The following is a 15180-nucleotide window of genomic DNA, read 5'->3' as shown; positions in this document are numbered from 1 at the left end:
AGGCACCACTGTGCTTCACGAGGCTGTCAGGCTGCCCGTGGACGTGGGGCCGGGGTGACGCGCACACAGACCCTCACAGGCGCCCTGCTCGTGGGACCAGGGGTCTTAGAGAAAACTCCCTCGTTCCTTTTTACTAACTCAGGTCATTTGTTCCCAGGAGAAGGAATGCCACAGCCGACATCCTGCGGGAGGTAAAGGCAGACCCCTCTCCCACCATGAGACCAGTTCATTCCTGCACCGGATGCCTCTGAAGGCTCAGTGCGGGCAAAGGGGGGCGCTTTGCCCGGATCGGAGCTGGCTAGTGGGCTTGGGGCCTCGAGGGACGGGAGGGCTGGGCAGGAGGATGGGGCTCAGCACCCCAGCTCCCTCGTGCAGGGCTGTCTCGGGCTCCAGCAGCGAGGCCGTCGGACGTCCACACTCACATTCCCAGCAGCTCAGGCCCAGCCCAGCTGACCAGGAGCTGCCGGGAGCCGGGGAGACATGCTCTCCTGCCTGTGTCTCCGGGGAGGGCCGGGGTCTCAGGGAAGACATCACAGACATGAGGTGAGCAGGGCCACGGGGAGGGGCGGGCAGGCGCCTGGGTCCTCGGGGCATCCTTCCGGGCAGCGCAGGGAAGCCCAGGCCCGAGCCTGCGGGTGGGGGTTCCAAGGAGACTGGCAGCAAGCCGGAGCTCCCAACGGTTGGGGGCTTCCACCAGGAGCACACACAGACTCACGTCAGCTCCATGGCCGATGTGTGAGGGACGCAAAGCACCAAAGCGACCCGGAACAGCAGAAACCTGAACTCAGAAACCCAGCGCCCCTGAACGCCAGCATCTGGAAGTCGTGTGACAGTGGGTGGGTCATGTCACTGCGGGATCTCATCCAGTGACCAACCAGGCCAGAGACACAGCAGCCCCAGAAGGGAAGCCACTGACCTTCTTACACGGAGAAGAGCCGTCTGAAGACAAAGGTCAACCAGCAGACATATAAGTTAATGTTTACAGGTCGTAAGTTAAATGTTCATTGCAGCACCATTTACAATAACCAAGACATGGAAACAACCTAAATGTCCATCAACAAGAAACTGTGGTATATTTATACAATGGAATACTACTCAGCCATAAAAAAGACAACATAATGCCATTTGCAGCAACATGGATGGCCCTGGAGATTGTCATTCTAAGTGATGTAAGCCAGAAAGAGAAAGAAAAATACCACATGAGATCACTCATATGTAGGATCTAAAAAAATTACACAAATGAACTTATTTATAAATCAGAAACAGACTCAGACACAGAAAACAAACTTGTGGTTACCAAAGGGGAAAGGGTGGGGAGGGATAAATTGGGAGTTCGGAATTAGCAGACACACACTACTGTATATAAAAGAGATAAACAACATGGTCCTACTGTACAGCACGGGGAACTGTATTCAATACCTCGCAATAGCCTATAATGGAAAAGAATCTGAAAAAGAACAGATACACATGTACTGAACGCTGTACACCAGAAACCAGCACAACACTGGTCATCCACCATCCTTCAATTAAAAACCAAACAGACCCGTGCGTGAAGCCAGTGGGTACCTGTGGACACCCAGGCGAGGCGTGGTGGCTGGTGCTGGGGAGGTCGCCGGCTCTGGGCCTCATCCGTCCCTTGGCACAGAGATGCCATCTGGAAGACGGCCTGTCCGACCAAGTCACTGCAGCTCCTGCATCAGCCATCAGCGTGACGTGGGTCCCTGGGGCCATGGCAAAGGCAGAGTGGGTGGCGGTCTGCGGCAGGGTGCTATGCTCCTTCTCAGGGCAGAGACTTCTGCTTCTGTGTGAAGCGGAAGTGGGCGGCGGCCCCCAGCTGGGACACCACGTGAAGCCACAGGGAGGATGGAGGAGGGAGCGGCCCCCGCGGGAGCCAGGCGGGCTGGGCAGAGCACGGGACGCCCCTCCCATCCTGAAACCAAGCAGGCAGCACTCGTGGTCGGTCCTGGGCTGTGTCTCCGACCAGGCGCCCATCACAGCAGGTCCAGAAAGGGGCCCGGCCGGCGTGCTGTGTAGCCCAGATGGACAGAGGGGCCCAGGGGCATCCTCTGAGCCAGTGGCACGTGCTCCCAGCTCTGGGGCCGACAGTAGCAGGAACCTCTGGGGGTCTGTGCAGCCTCTGAGACTGAACCCAGGATGCCTCTCAGAGCAGGGGCCGGGCAGGGACAGGCCTGGGCGACAGGTGGCCCAGCAAGGACCCTCCTCTGTCACAGCTTGAGGGCACTGCCAGCAGCCCCGCCCTCCCGTCCGCTCTCCATCGTCCACCTTCCTGAATCGGCTTGGTTTCTCCCACTTCCTTCTTCCTCTCACCAGGAGCGAACAGCGGCCAGGAAAAAGCCAAATCACGATGCCCCAAGAGCACACGTGGCCGTGAAGGCGCACGGCCCCCCAGCGAGCAAGACCCCCGGAGTTCCAGCCTCCCCGGCGGGCACCCATGAGTGACTCCTCGTCCTTAAAGCTTCAGGGATTACAGTCACTGCCACTAACAGCTAACAGCAAGCTGCTTCAGGGGAACTGCAGAAGGATCATGCACCCATTTGATGCACGAAGAAACTGAGGCTCGGGGAAGTGGACGCGCCCCAGCAGACGAGTGCCCTGCTGGGATGCAGCCCAGGTCTCTGCCTCCCAGTGCCCTTGGACTGGACCATGCAGCCTCACCTCGGCACACACGAGGCCCGAGACCCAGAAGACAGTGGCCTGATGCGAGCTCCCAGCCCAACTTCCCGACCCCTTTTCTGCAGGAGGACCCTCTCCTCCCACGTCCCCCAGGGGCCATCCAGGCCCTCTGGGAGCCTCTGACGGTGGCCCTGGTGGCGTCGGCATGACGTCAACACTGGCGGGTTCCCATGCTCCGCAGAGTGAGCCCTCCCCTCTGGTCCTCCCCAGGGCCGCAGAGGAGGGCAGAGGGACCTGCAGCCACTCCACCCCCGAGTCAGTAAGTGGACGGACCAGATGTTAGACTGAAGCCCATGTTCCTGACCAAAGCATCCCCAGAGAAACCCGGCACACACAGTCAGGTGCACACCCGGAGTGAGCGGGGACCAGCCGTCAGAGAGCACGTCTCAGATCCTGGGAGACTGAGCGGCCCCCTGACCACCCGTCCTCCGGGGGCGGCTGAGAATTTAACGGCCCTCGTCTGCCCAGCAGCAACGGCGCTGCGGTTCTGGAATCAGAAGGGCCTTTGTCGCTGCTTGGCGCTCTCTCCTGCCATTCAAAGCCGCGTTATCGAAAAAATGGACACGGATACGCTTCCCCCGACCATGATCTAATACGAAGAAAAGCTCACCTAGCCAAGCACGCTGCAGTTACGGGGCTCGCGATGCCAGGATCCGGGATAGGAGAGCCTCCTGGAGTTTCCTTTGAACCAAAGAATTCAATCCCCTGGGGCGTTGGTCCTGGGCTGCCTTTTAGGAGCCGGTGCCGTGTGCAGCTGCAGGTCCGGAGCTGCCGGCTGGCCAGAGTGTCACAGGTGGGGGCCCGCACAGGCACACCCGAGCACGCGCACACACACACATGCATGCACACACATGCACAAACACATCCACGTGCACGCCCGAGCATGCACACACGTGCACAAACACGTCCACACACGCACATGCATGCACACACATGCAGAATGACACATCTTGCTGTGCCCCTGGGGGTGGCTCTCCCCTCAGCCTCCCCACCTGGGTGAGGAGCCACGAGCTACACAGGACAGAGACCCTCGGGGGCTGGGGGCCCAGATAAATCCTCACAAGGGGTGGGGAACCCTCTCCGAAATTCAGAATCCTCCCCCAAGGGGACGTCCTCCCTCCCACCAGGGCACACCCCTAGACACCAGCAGTGAGGCGTAAAGCACGCAGCGGGGATGGAGAACAGTGCACTTGCAGGCGAAGCAGACCCCAAGGAGAGCCGGGTCAGAAATCAGTCAGGCCAGGGGTGGGTGTGAGCGGGAGCGCCTGGCCTCGGACAGAAGGGGAAGCTTCTCCAGAGCAAGACTGGAAACGCCTGCAGTGGGGCCTGGTCTCAGACGGGCTACAGCACACATCCCATGACACCTCGGGAGAGGTGGGGGGCCAGCATGGGGTCTGGGCCACGGGTCCCACGGAGCCCAGCTCACCTCCCCGACTCCCGTGTGGGCCCCAAACGCTCCAAAATGGAAAGTTACACAGGAAAAGTCATTTAACCACTTTCTTGGAAAAAAGCAGGGCTGGACCCACCTCTGGTTTCTCCAACTCTGCGTGTGCATGTCTGTGGGTGTGCGTGCACACGTGCTGGTGTGTGGGTGCGTGTGCACGGGTGTGGATGTGTGTGGGTGTGCGTGCACAGGTGTGCATGTGTGTGGGTGCGTGTGCACGGGCGTGCGTGTGGGTGGGTGCATGTCCATGGGTGTGCGTGTGTGTGGGAGGTGTGCACTACGGGGACCCCCGTGAGTGCGTCTTCCTGCCTGTGCACGTGGCAGGGAGTGTGGAGGGGCCAGGACCCTGGTCCTCACACGGAGAACACACGCATGTGAAGCCAGCTCGTGGTTCGTCACCAAGCCAGCCTGCAGCGCACGTATGCCCCTTCCGCTTGGAGCCCCAGGACCAGCTGGAAATTCTCAGGAGTGACAAAATCCCCACACTCCCCAAAACCCCATCTCCCTGGACCTCCACCCAAGGCACAGCCTGCAGGACCCCTGAGGGGTCCGCAAAGGTGGGGCTGGCCAGTCAGCAGGGGCGATCCATGGGTAACATCGTACGTGGACCCCCTGGCCGGTGCAGACACTGTGGCCCAGGCACATTCCACCTCCAGGAACCTTCATTCCTACTAACTTAAGTCCCAACTCAACCGAGCAACTGAACCCCTCCGGAGAAGACACAAACGCAGGCACCCAGCCCGATCCAGGGCCCCAGACCTCCGTGACAGCCCGAAACCCCATCCCAATTCTGAACTACCCTCAAAAGAGGCCAGAAAATCCCCATGCCGGGCGCGTGCCCTCGACCTCGTCCCCACGCCCGCCCTGCCCCAAAAAGCGGCAGAAAAAAGGGATCATTTGTTGTGGAGAAAAAGCTGTCACACAGCCAGGACACAATGACCGAAGTCTTATCTGAAACCAAATTCTTCGGAGTTATTTTTCTATAATTCGAAAACACGGATTTCACTGCGACTGGGCATATTCTTGGGCTGAAAACGATACACCCGTATCAGAAAGCCTCGAGCAGCCGTGCCCGTGGCCGCGGCCCAAAGCGCCCCCCGCGACGCTGTCCAAAGCGGCCAGGCGGCCCCAGCAGCCCCTCGGGAGCCGGGCGGCGCTTACCTTGGCTTCACATGTCCTGTGGCAGGCGTACTTGCAGGCTGCAAGAGAAAGAGACAGACGGGGTGCTGAGCGGTTCCCGGCCCTTCCTGCGTCTCCGAACTCCCCATCCTTGGAAAAGTCCTGCCCGAGGGAGGTTCTCTGCTTAGGGTACCGAGGCCAACAGAGGGAGGGGCAGACGGACGTCGTGCCCACGAGCCAGCCGCCCACGGCAGGTGCGGACCTCAGGGGGCGGTTACGGACACGCCAGCCTTTCCAGGGCTCCAGGTGGCCGAATCGGGCCCCTGGAGGAGAAGGGCGGTGAATCTGGGCAGCAGGAAGCAGCAGCGTTGGCCTGCACATGATGGCATGTCCCCAAAGAATCAGGACAGGTGCCTTGGCATCAGGGAGAAACTGGAACACCGTCAGCACCGTGTGGCTGCCTTTCTTCAGGCGGCGCGGAGGGCAGCCTGACCCGGGGTCCTTGGAGCGGGCGCCGTGGCCACGCCCCCTTCTTTTGGGCGGGCCCTGTGGCCACGCCCTCTTCCGGGGCGGGCCCCGCCCCCGCCCCCGCCCCCGCCCCCGCCCCGCCTTGTTCCAGCGGCTTCCAGAAGGGACCTACACCGAGGGGAAGCGGAGCGGTGCGCGCTGTGTGTTCTCCAGGCATTTTAGCAAGCGTGGAGTGGCTCCTGGGGCCCCATACACGCGGAGTTACAAGAAAAGGGGCCTTGGAGCCTTCGAGGGCATAGGTACTGTTGGAAAAGGCAGGCCCCGCGAACGGCACCACGAAGCGGCGGCGGCGGTACCCAGCGCGCTGCTGGCATCGCTGTGAACGAACGAGGGCCCGGTTCCCGTCGCGCGGAGCGGAAGCGCTTCCTGACTCGTGTCGGCGGAGTGGTCGGAGAAAGAGGGAAGCCGGAGAGGGCTCCAGTGAGGCGGCAGCCTGCCCCGGGCCAGAGGCAGGCGGCGTGAGAGCCGAGGGGAAGGAGCCAGCCCCGCGGAAGCCTCGCAGAAGCCCCGCGGAAACCCACCCCTGTGAATTAATGGCCCGATGGGTGTAAAGAAAGGAAAGACTTGCGAGGGGCGGCCGAAGTGCCCTGTTTCCGGAGGTGCAGTTCCCTAGGAAGCCTGAGTCAGCGATCGTCGCCAGGAGCTGGCCTTCCCGGAGGGACGACGGGACAGAGCACCGTGAGAACCAGGGCCAGGTATGGTTCCGTCGCCGGGGGGCTCAGAGCCGGGAGAGCCGGGCGGAGGGGGCTGAGGAGCAGCCGGGCAGGATCATGAAAGATCTGCTGTATACTTGGCTGCTTTGCTCTTTGCCAAAGTTATGAGGGGTGACAAACTTTCTGAAAAGGGCCAGATAGTAAATATTTCAGACCTGGCAGGGAACATACATCTCTGTCAAATATTCCTTTTTTATTTTTTTACAGTTCTTTCTTTAATTGAAGTAGAGTTGATTTACAGTGTTGTGTTAATTTCTAGTGTACAGCATAGTGATTCGGATATATATATTTTTTTCCATTATGGTTTATTATAAGATTTTGAATATAGTACCCTTGCTCTGCAGTGGACCTTGCTGCTTATCTATTTTATATATAGTAGTTTGTATCTGCAAATCCCGAACTGCTAATTTATTTCTCCCTTTCCCCTTTGGTAACCATAAGTTTGTTTTCTATGTCTGTGAGCCTGTTTCTGTTTTATAAATAAGTTCACTTGTCATATTTTAGATTCCATATATAAGTGATAGCATATATTTTTCTTTGACTTACTTCACTTAGTATAGATAATCTCTGGGCCCATCTATGTTGCTGCAGATGGCATTATTTCCTTCTTTTTTATGGCTGAGTAGTATTCCAGTATTATTATTATTATTATTATTACAGCTCTTTAAACACATTAAACCCATTTGTCACTTGCAGGCTAGATTTGGTCCACAGGTCAGCTTGCTGACCGCTGTAGAGAGTGGGAGGCATTGTAGACATTTAAGCAGGAAAGGACGTTATCAGATTTGTGCATTGGAAAGCGTACTCTGCTGGCAAGCAGTGTGGCAGAGATTTGGTGGGGCTGAGGTGTAGGGAGAGTTAGGTCAGAAGAGATGTGTGGAAGACTCTAATCATGATGGTCCAGGGAGAAATAATGAGGGCCAGGACCAGGGTGGTGGCAGTGATGCCAGTGACTTCTTCATAGCTGGGCTGAATCACACATGCAGGAGTGAACGGGCATGTCGTAGTGCTACCTTTCTGTCTTCCTCCTTCCCAACTCCAGGAGACATCTTCTTGTCCACCTAGGGTGTGAGTGACAAGCAGAGGAAGGATACCTTAGCTTAAGTCCTGCTGTGTCCAGGCACAGCTTCATCCTGGGGCACAGCTTCACCCTGGAAGACAGAGCCCATCCCTTCCCTGTGGACCCCACATGCCAGGTTCTCCCTCCAGCTGGTGGCAGCCGTAGGAGGGCAGCTCCCATCCCTCCTGCCCCTCCTCAGGCTTCACACTGGGCTATGCCTAGTCTCCTCTTCTTTGAGACCAGAGTCTCATTTTTCTCTTGAAAATAAGCATTTCCCCAGAATATCTCACTGTATGTGCCACCTCCACTTTATTCTAATTGCCCTCAGTGCCAGGCAGCTCAAGCCTGACACTTTTCACCCCGCTTCTTCTGTTTACTTCCAAGAAGAGTTTCCTGTTTCAGGTTTAAAAGATAGGACTAGGGCAGAGGGACCCCGGGCAGGGTGGAATCACGTCTTACCCTTTCACTCGGTGCCGATGACAATGGCCCTCCTTGTGGGAACTGGGCTGCCTCCCAGCAGACAATTTGTGTACGTGGTCTTTGCATGTTTTTTGTCACTTAGATTTCTGAAGCTCCTCACTGACGTGGGTCCCTTTTATCCCAGGCCCCATCTCGCCTCCCCTTATCTGCTAGTCCTCCTTTCTCTGTGAGTGCCTCTTTCATCTCTTCAGGGTTAGCTTTCTCTCCCCAGGACACGAACACGTTGTTTCCAGATTTTCTTGCTGTACCCAGGGTAGAACTCTTGCCCTTTTTACTTGTGTTTCCTTCTCAAATACTTTCTTGCAATTTCTTGAATTACGTTTTGAATGGTGAGTTGCTCATTCTGGTCGGATTTGTTTTCAAATACTTCAAATATCTGTGACAACAGGTTACGTTTTTGCTTTCCCCTTTTCTGCTATTTTACTTGATAAAACTTTGCCGTTGACTTTGGAGCTACAAGCGGCTTCCCTTCAGTGGTGCTTGGTAGGGGTGCAGGCCTCATTGTATTGACTCTGGCCCTTGTTTATGTAACTTAGTTTTGAGCATAAGTACCCTCACTGATAGATCACTGAGCAATGTTTCCACAGAGGATGTCTTCTCCTTTTGCACAGCTGCCTTAGTCAGTGGCTCTGATCTCTGGGCTTTTCTTTATTATTATTAAACTCATGAAGCAGAGCTGTTAGATCTAGCGCAAGTGCCCTCTGTTGTAGCTGAAGACATTCCCCTGTTCTGGATTCTTTGGAGGTCACCTATCTCCCCTGTTCCAGAATCAGCCTCGGGACAGAACACATTTTCTTGGTTGCTTCCTGATGGAGACTGGATTTAAGGGATAGAATCAGAGGAGCTGTGGCTTGTGCAGGCTGAGAATCCAGAAGCGGGTTCTCTTTCTCCATCCATGTGAAGCTGGGTCAGGCAGGAGGAGGCTGCAAGCGGCCTGCCTCTCCCCTCCCAACCTTTGGAGCTGATGCTGGGCTGGATCATGGTGGGCTGTGGGCCGGGAAGTACAGCTCTGGCTTTCCCTGAACCTTTCTCGTCCTGCTGAAAGATTGGGTTTGGGGCCTACTGATTAGGGACTGTGGTTTTGCTGGTGATTTTTCTTTTCCAGGAAAGACCTCTAAGCTAAGGAGAAAGTGTGAACACTAGCTTTGCTTGGATATGGTACTTTTCAGTGAAAATCACAGCATTTCATCTTAGTATTTGCACCCTTTGCTCCCTCAGCCCCAGAGCGGCCCCTGCCTAAATTTCAGGCGTTCCCCAGGACAGCTGAGCCCCTGGGCACCCAGTGTGGGAATCTGAGACACAGCCTGTGGGCTGCTTATAAGACAGGGAAAAGGTATCCCGGGGCTTTGTAGCTTCAGAACTCTCTGCAGGGCTGCAGGGGTTTAAATTGAAAATCCAGTCCCTTACAGGACGATATGCATTTCAAGCAGAAAGGGGATTTTAGAGATCATCAAATCTAATGTCTGTTTCATAGATGTGGAAATAGAAACCCAGAGGGATTAAGTTGTTTGAGGTCATATGTTGGATGACCCCCAGAGCAGGACTTGAAACCTAGGTCTCCTAACTCCCAACCTAGTGTTTTTCTCATGGAGGCATTCATATAGCATGTTTATACTTTGGTTTTTTTAAATTATTATTTTTTTATTGAAGCATAGTTGCTGTACAGTATTATATAAGTTATAGGTGTACACTATAGTTATTAACAGTTTTTAAAGGTTATATGCCATTTATAGTTATTTTAAAATATTGGCCTCTATTCCCATGGTGTACCATATATCCTTGTAGCTTATTTTATATCTAATAGTTTGTACCTCTTAGTCCCCTACCCCTGTATTTCCCTTCCGCCTTTCCTCTCCCCATCGGTTACCACTAGTTTGTTCTTTGTATCTGTGAGTCTGTGTTTTTGTTATATTCACTAGTTGTATTTTTTACATTGCATATGTAAGTGATACCATGTAGTATTTGTCTCATATACTGATGTTTAGATTGGCCCCTCTTTTTGTTCATGGAATAATTCATTTGTCTCTAAACTTTTTTGGGGGACTATCCCCTATATCCTATTGCTGTTCCAGACATCAGCTGTGACAGCTTTGTGAGGTCACTTGTCATTAGCTGTATTTAGCGGTGTTTCTGGTTTTATAGGTAAACTGAAGCACTAGAACCATAGTCTTTCCGAATTAGAAATTTTTACAATGGGAAAATGTAATTTAAAAAAGGTTTACATTTTAGTTCTAGTTCTGTTAGAAACTGCCCAATTTCACATGTGTTTCCAGGGGGCTTTCTTTCCCTGTTTACTGAGAAATGTAAATTGTGCTGGGGGCACGATGGTCCTCGAGCTGTAGCTGTCAGGGTCTTCGCTGTCTACCCTCTGAATGACATGCTGTCTCTTGGGCTGCACGGAATGATCGAGGTGAGGTTGCCAGTGGGCGACCTGCTGGTCTGAAGCTGTTCCCTCCCAGCTTCCTACTTTCAAGGGCTGTCCCAGATCACAAGAGCGTGTCAGCCATCTGCTGGTCTAATCTGCTTCTATTCTGAGTTTAGGGAAACAAACAGAAGGCAGAAGGCATAGGACCTGCAACGGAAGGCAATATTTTGGGTGGTGTCATAGGGGGTTGGGTTTACTATGAGTTAAAAGGCTACATGCAGGGCTAGCTGATCACTCACCATCATGCAGTCTTGGCCTAAAGGCCTTTTCCTTGCCTGGCGCTGGATATGAAGGCATTTGACCATGGAGCATCTGGGACTTGGGTTTGCTAGGGTTGGCTCCTGGCATGTGGAGGTGCATGAGAAGCTAGCTGAAAGCCTAATGAATGGATTTCAGGAATTTCCAGGAATACATGTTCAATATGCCACTTTGGTTGAAGAATGAATAAATATAGCTTGTGGGAATGAATGAAGCCGTTAGCAGAGCGTTTCTCCACTGGCAGAGAATTTGCAGCGTATGTGTGCTTGGAGCCTTTGGGAAATAACAGAAACAAGGAGCGCTTTGTTAAGCACCCAGAACGTGCTGGGATACTTTCTGTGTATCACACTAGCCTCTGCATCACCACTCTGGATGCAGCACATAGATTGTTTCATTTCCAGGTTGTTGTTGTTTTTAACTTGACATAGTCCTTTGACTTGATTTTAGACCTCAGTTTCATGGCCAAAGCGTACATCCTGGAGGAATAGTTATCTTTTCTTTCCCCAAAACAAGGACAACAACAGTATACTGGCTGCATCTTGTATTTATAAAGCGACATTTCCACATCTGCCCTGTGCATTTCTGTTAGTCAAGTGGTTGTAAAGAAGGGAAAGAAAAAAATGAAAGAAACGGGAGTAATTTAAGGAAAGAATAACTTCCTTTTTATTAGGTTGAACATGATACCAGGTATCATATTTGTATAAATACTATGGAAAATATTTAACCTATTCATACAGGTTAAGTAACTACCTGATAAGCTTTGTAGGGAAAGTCTGTTTAAATGCTCTCGTTAAACCGTGAGAGGCAATTTTTCAGATTATCAGATACATAACCATTAGGAAGCTGAGGGACAGAAAGAATTTCTGGTGGACAAATACACTTGTTCATTGTAGAAATTGTTGCTACTTTATATGTCAGAGAGTGCAAAGCAAGTCAAAAAGTCAAAATAACAAGGTTTAGATGGAAGCCTTAATGAGACAATTTAGTCTTCAGTGAAGGCAAAGGTAAATTCCTTCAGCTGTTGGCTAGAGGGAATCAAAGGGCAGGATATTTTAGGTTGGTCTCTGTCTATAAATAATACATGAAATGATTAGACAGCAAAGGCTGAGGGGCCTGGAGGATGCAAACAGAACTTCTGGGAGACTGGCCAAACTGTGTATTAGGATAAAATTTAGCAGTGTTACATTTGTAGATTTCATCTTTGAGTGGCGTGATCTTATAGTTTATCCCCCAACCAGGAAACTTTGAGAGTGGAAGTGGACAGTTTTAATAACTATGGCAGGACAGTGTGTGCAACCCAGGACCAGCATGGGACACCCAGCACGTGTGGCCACCTTTCCTTTGAACCTTCCTTTATAGTGAATGATTTAAACACAGAGAATTAAATAGGCCATTATCTTTTTTTGGAGGGGCTAGGAGATCTTATGTACAATTTAAAGGGCTTGTACTGTTTCTGTTGTATCGAAGAAAAAATGTTTGTAAAACCATCAGACCATAAAATGTATAACTTAATGTTATATTATGTTATACATATTATATTATGAAATGTTAAAACCTTACTTGCATTTACCAAGAAGTGAAAGACTGAATACAACCTCATCCCCCACAGACAACCATTATTGCCTTTTTATCTACCAGTGTGGATTTTTCTTTATTAGGTAATCTATCGTCTATCTACATACCTACCTGTCTGTCTATCTACCTTCCTATCTATATTTTAACATAAAAGGGATCCTGCTCTACAAGTTGTTTAACAGCCTGATTTTTAGTCACTTTAATATTGTTAACTTGTTAATATTATTTATAGTATGGCTATCTTTCCTTTCAGTAAATGTTATTCTTAGTAGCTGTATAGTTTTTCATTAATTCAAAAAGTATTGGAATTTATTTAACCAGTCCCCTATTTATGTACATTTGTTTCCAATGTAGTATAAACAATACTATGTTAAATGTTTGGGGCGTATATACATTTTTTATACTTATTTGATTATTTCCTTAGAATTTATTCCTAGAAGTGAAATTGCTGGATTAGAGAGCATACACACACACACACACACACGCACACACACACACGCACGCACACACACACACACACACTGTTGTATCTAGTCACAGTCTCCATAGGGAATAGGTAGCATTCTCAAGGTAGAGTTTGATGACTAGAAAGATGCAGGCTGGGTGAAGGGACACCAACAAAGATGGCCAAACCCCCAGGGTAAGTAACACCAGAGGACCCTCAGATCTTCGGTGGGTGAGCGTGGGGAGTGGCTAACAGAATCTGGAGGGGGAGCTGCAGCTTTAGGCAACTACTGAAAGTGGGAGGTGAGTGTTTCAGTAGAAGAGCACAGCCCTTCTGACCAGTTGCCTGAAGAGAGGGGGCAGGAGGACAACGCCTAGGCTTACTCTCTTCCTGTGATCTCCTGGCCATTGCTTATTTCCATCCCTCTTGGGAGTCAGGATGCAGGGACTTCCTGATGTAGCATCTACAGAGTTCATCTCCTGGGCACAGGGCATGATGGGAATGGTGAAGGGCACTTTCGAGGGCAAAGGGAGAATGCCCATCACACATTTAACAAATGCCCTGCAGGTCCTTTAATGTAGACACATACAGTTGTATTCAACCACAATAAAGGAAACTAAGTAAATGGAGAAAGAACCATATTCATGGTAGGAAGACTTATCACAAACATGTCAGTTCTCTACCACTGATTATTAAATTCTCAATTGACGCAAATTCTGTCAATTCTCGATCTCTGATTAGAGGCTGAAAGCCATTTAATAAAAATTCCAACAGGATATTTTTTGTGGGACTTGACTAGCAGATTCTAAAATTTAAATAGAAGGGTAAATTGATGAAAATAACCAAGGCAGTCTTAAGAAGATCCAGGCAGAACATATAACTCTATAAGATAACAAGTCTTTTTATAAAGTTTTAGCAGTTAAGACACAATCAGCACAATGAGACCAGAGGAATAGAATAGAGAACCCAGAAATATGCCTGTAAAACAGAAATCTCATAAATAGCAGAGCTCACAATTGCAGGTCCACATGGAAATGATGGGTTATTGGACAAGTGGTGCTGGGGTCTGTTATGTATATGGGAAAATCATAAAAGCTATCTCATAGTCCAGATTCAAATGACAATCCTGAAGCCAGAGGGCAAGGTGGATTAAAATCCAAAATGTGAAAGGCAAAACTTTAACATACTTAGAAGAAAACATAGAAGAATATCTTTACGACTTTGGGACTAGAGCAGGATTTCTTATCAAGTACAAAAGGCAGGAACCATAAAGGAAAAGTGGATAAATTAAACCACAGTACAGTTAAGACCCTCTGGCCTTCAAAAAGCACCAGTGAGAGAGTGAAAAAGCAAATCACAATCTGGGATATTTCAACACATACCTGGCAAAGGATTAGTATTCTGAAGATACATACAAATGCTTACAAATTAATAGGGAAACGATGAATACCCCACTTAAAACAGAGACAGAAACTATGAAGAGGGAAGACACAGAAGAGGAATGAGGAACTATTGAACACGTGAAAAGTGCTTGGCCTCACTAGTTATCAGGACAGTCGGCAATGAGATGTCACTGTACACCCTCCACTGGCCCCAATTAAAGTGTCTCACAATGGCAAGTGTTGTTTGGAACAAAAGGAGCTTTCAAACACTGCTGTTCCTGAGTGAGTTGATGAAACCAATTTAGGAAACAATTTATTAGGAGTTAGGTCTAACACATGTATATCCTACAAGCTAATCACTCAACCACTTTTAACGTTCAAAAATGATCATTTCATGTGGGCAGATCTAAGCGATATCCTAGGGGATCTCTCGCACTGTTTGATTGGGAGGCACGTGGAGGATTATTCACAGCCGTATTGCTTGTGGCAGCTCTGAAGAGAAAATGCCCTAAATCTCTGTGTCCACTGACAGCACGATGGATATGCATATTGGGGTGTGTTATGCAATGGAAGACTTTAGATCAGTGGAAATGATGAATCTGTAGTCAACACAGATCAGGTAAAAACACAGTGTATGCAAAAGCCAAATAGAACAAAACAAACAAAATACTAATTTGCGGAAGAACTTACACACAATTCAAAGCCAGGCGAAACTCAACAGTATGTTATTCAGGGATACCCTCACATCTGGGAAAATTTAGAAAGAAAATCAAGGAGTGGCTTATATAAGATGCAGCAGCTAACCTCTTGGAAGGAAGGAGGGGCAGGTGGAGGCATCATAGGAGGGCTTCAGGGTAGTCAGCTGTGTTTGTTGCTTAAGCTGGGTGATAGGTGTGTGGGCATTTGGTTCATTTATTTTCAAATTATAGTTCTTTAAAATGTTAACTTGTATGTATTTTGTTGTATGTAGTATATGTACAAAACAAAAAGTTTAAAAAGAGATTACAAGAAGAAAAAAATGCATCTGATCCAATTTCCTTTTCATACTGTAGCTCTT

At 50.1% G+C, this 15180-nt stretch overlaps 1 protein-coding gene across 1 annotated transcript in view; it reads right to left on the bottom strand.

Annotated features, from left to right (window-relative positions):
* Positions 1 to 5409, bottom strand: part of LOC116150648 (tensin-3) — a 98731-nt gene extending 93322 nt beyond the window's left edge. The window contains exon 1 of the mRNA XM_064480931.1: positions 5300 to 5409. The gene's annotated coding sequence lies outside the window, so the exon portion shown is untranslated. The remainder of the gene's footprint in view (positions 1 to 5299) is intronic.
* Between the last annotated feature and the right edge of the window lie 9771 nt (positions 5410 to 15180).

The sequence above is a fragment of the Camelus dromedarius genome, chromosome 30, assembly GCF_036321535.1.
Source record: "Camelus dromedarius isolate mCamDro1 chromosome 30, mCamDro1.pat, whole genome shotgun sequence".
Classification (NCBI taxonomy): domain Eukaryota; kingdom Metazoa; phylum Chordata; class Mammalia; order Artiodactyla; family Camelidae; genus Camelus; species Camelus dromedarius.
This window is presented reverse-complemented; position numbering and strand designations above follow the sequence as displayed.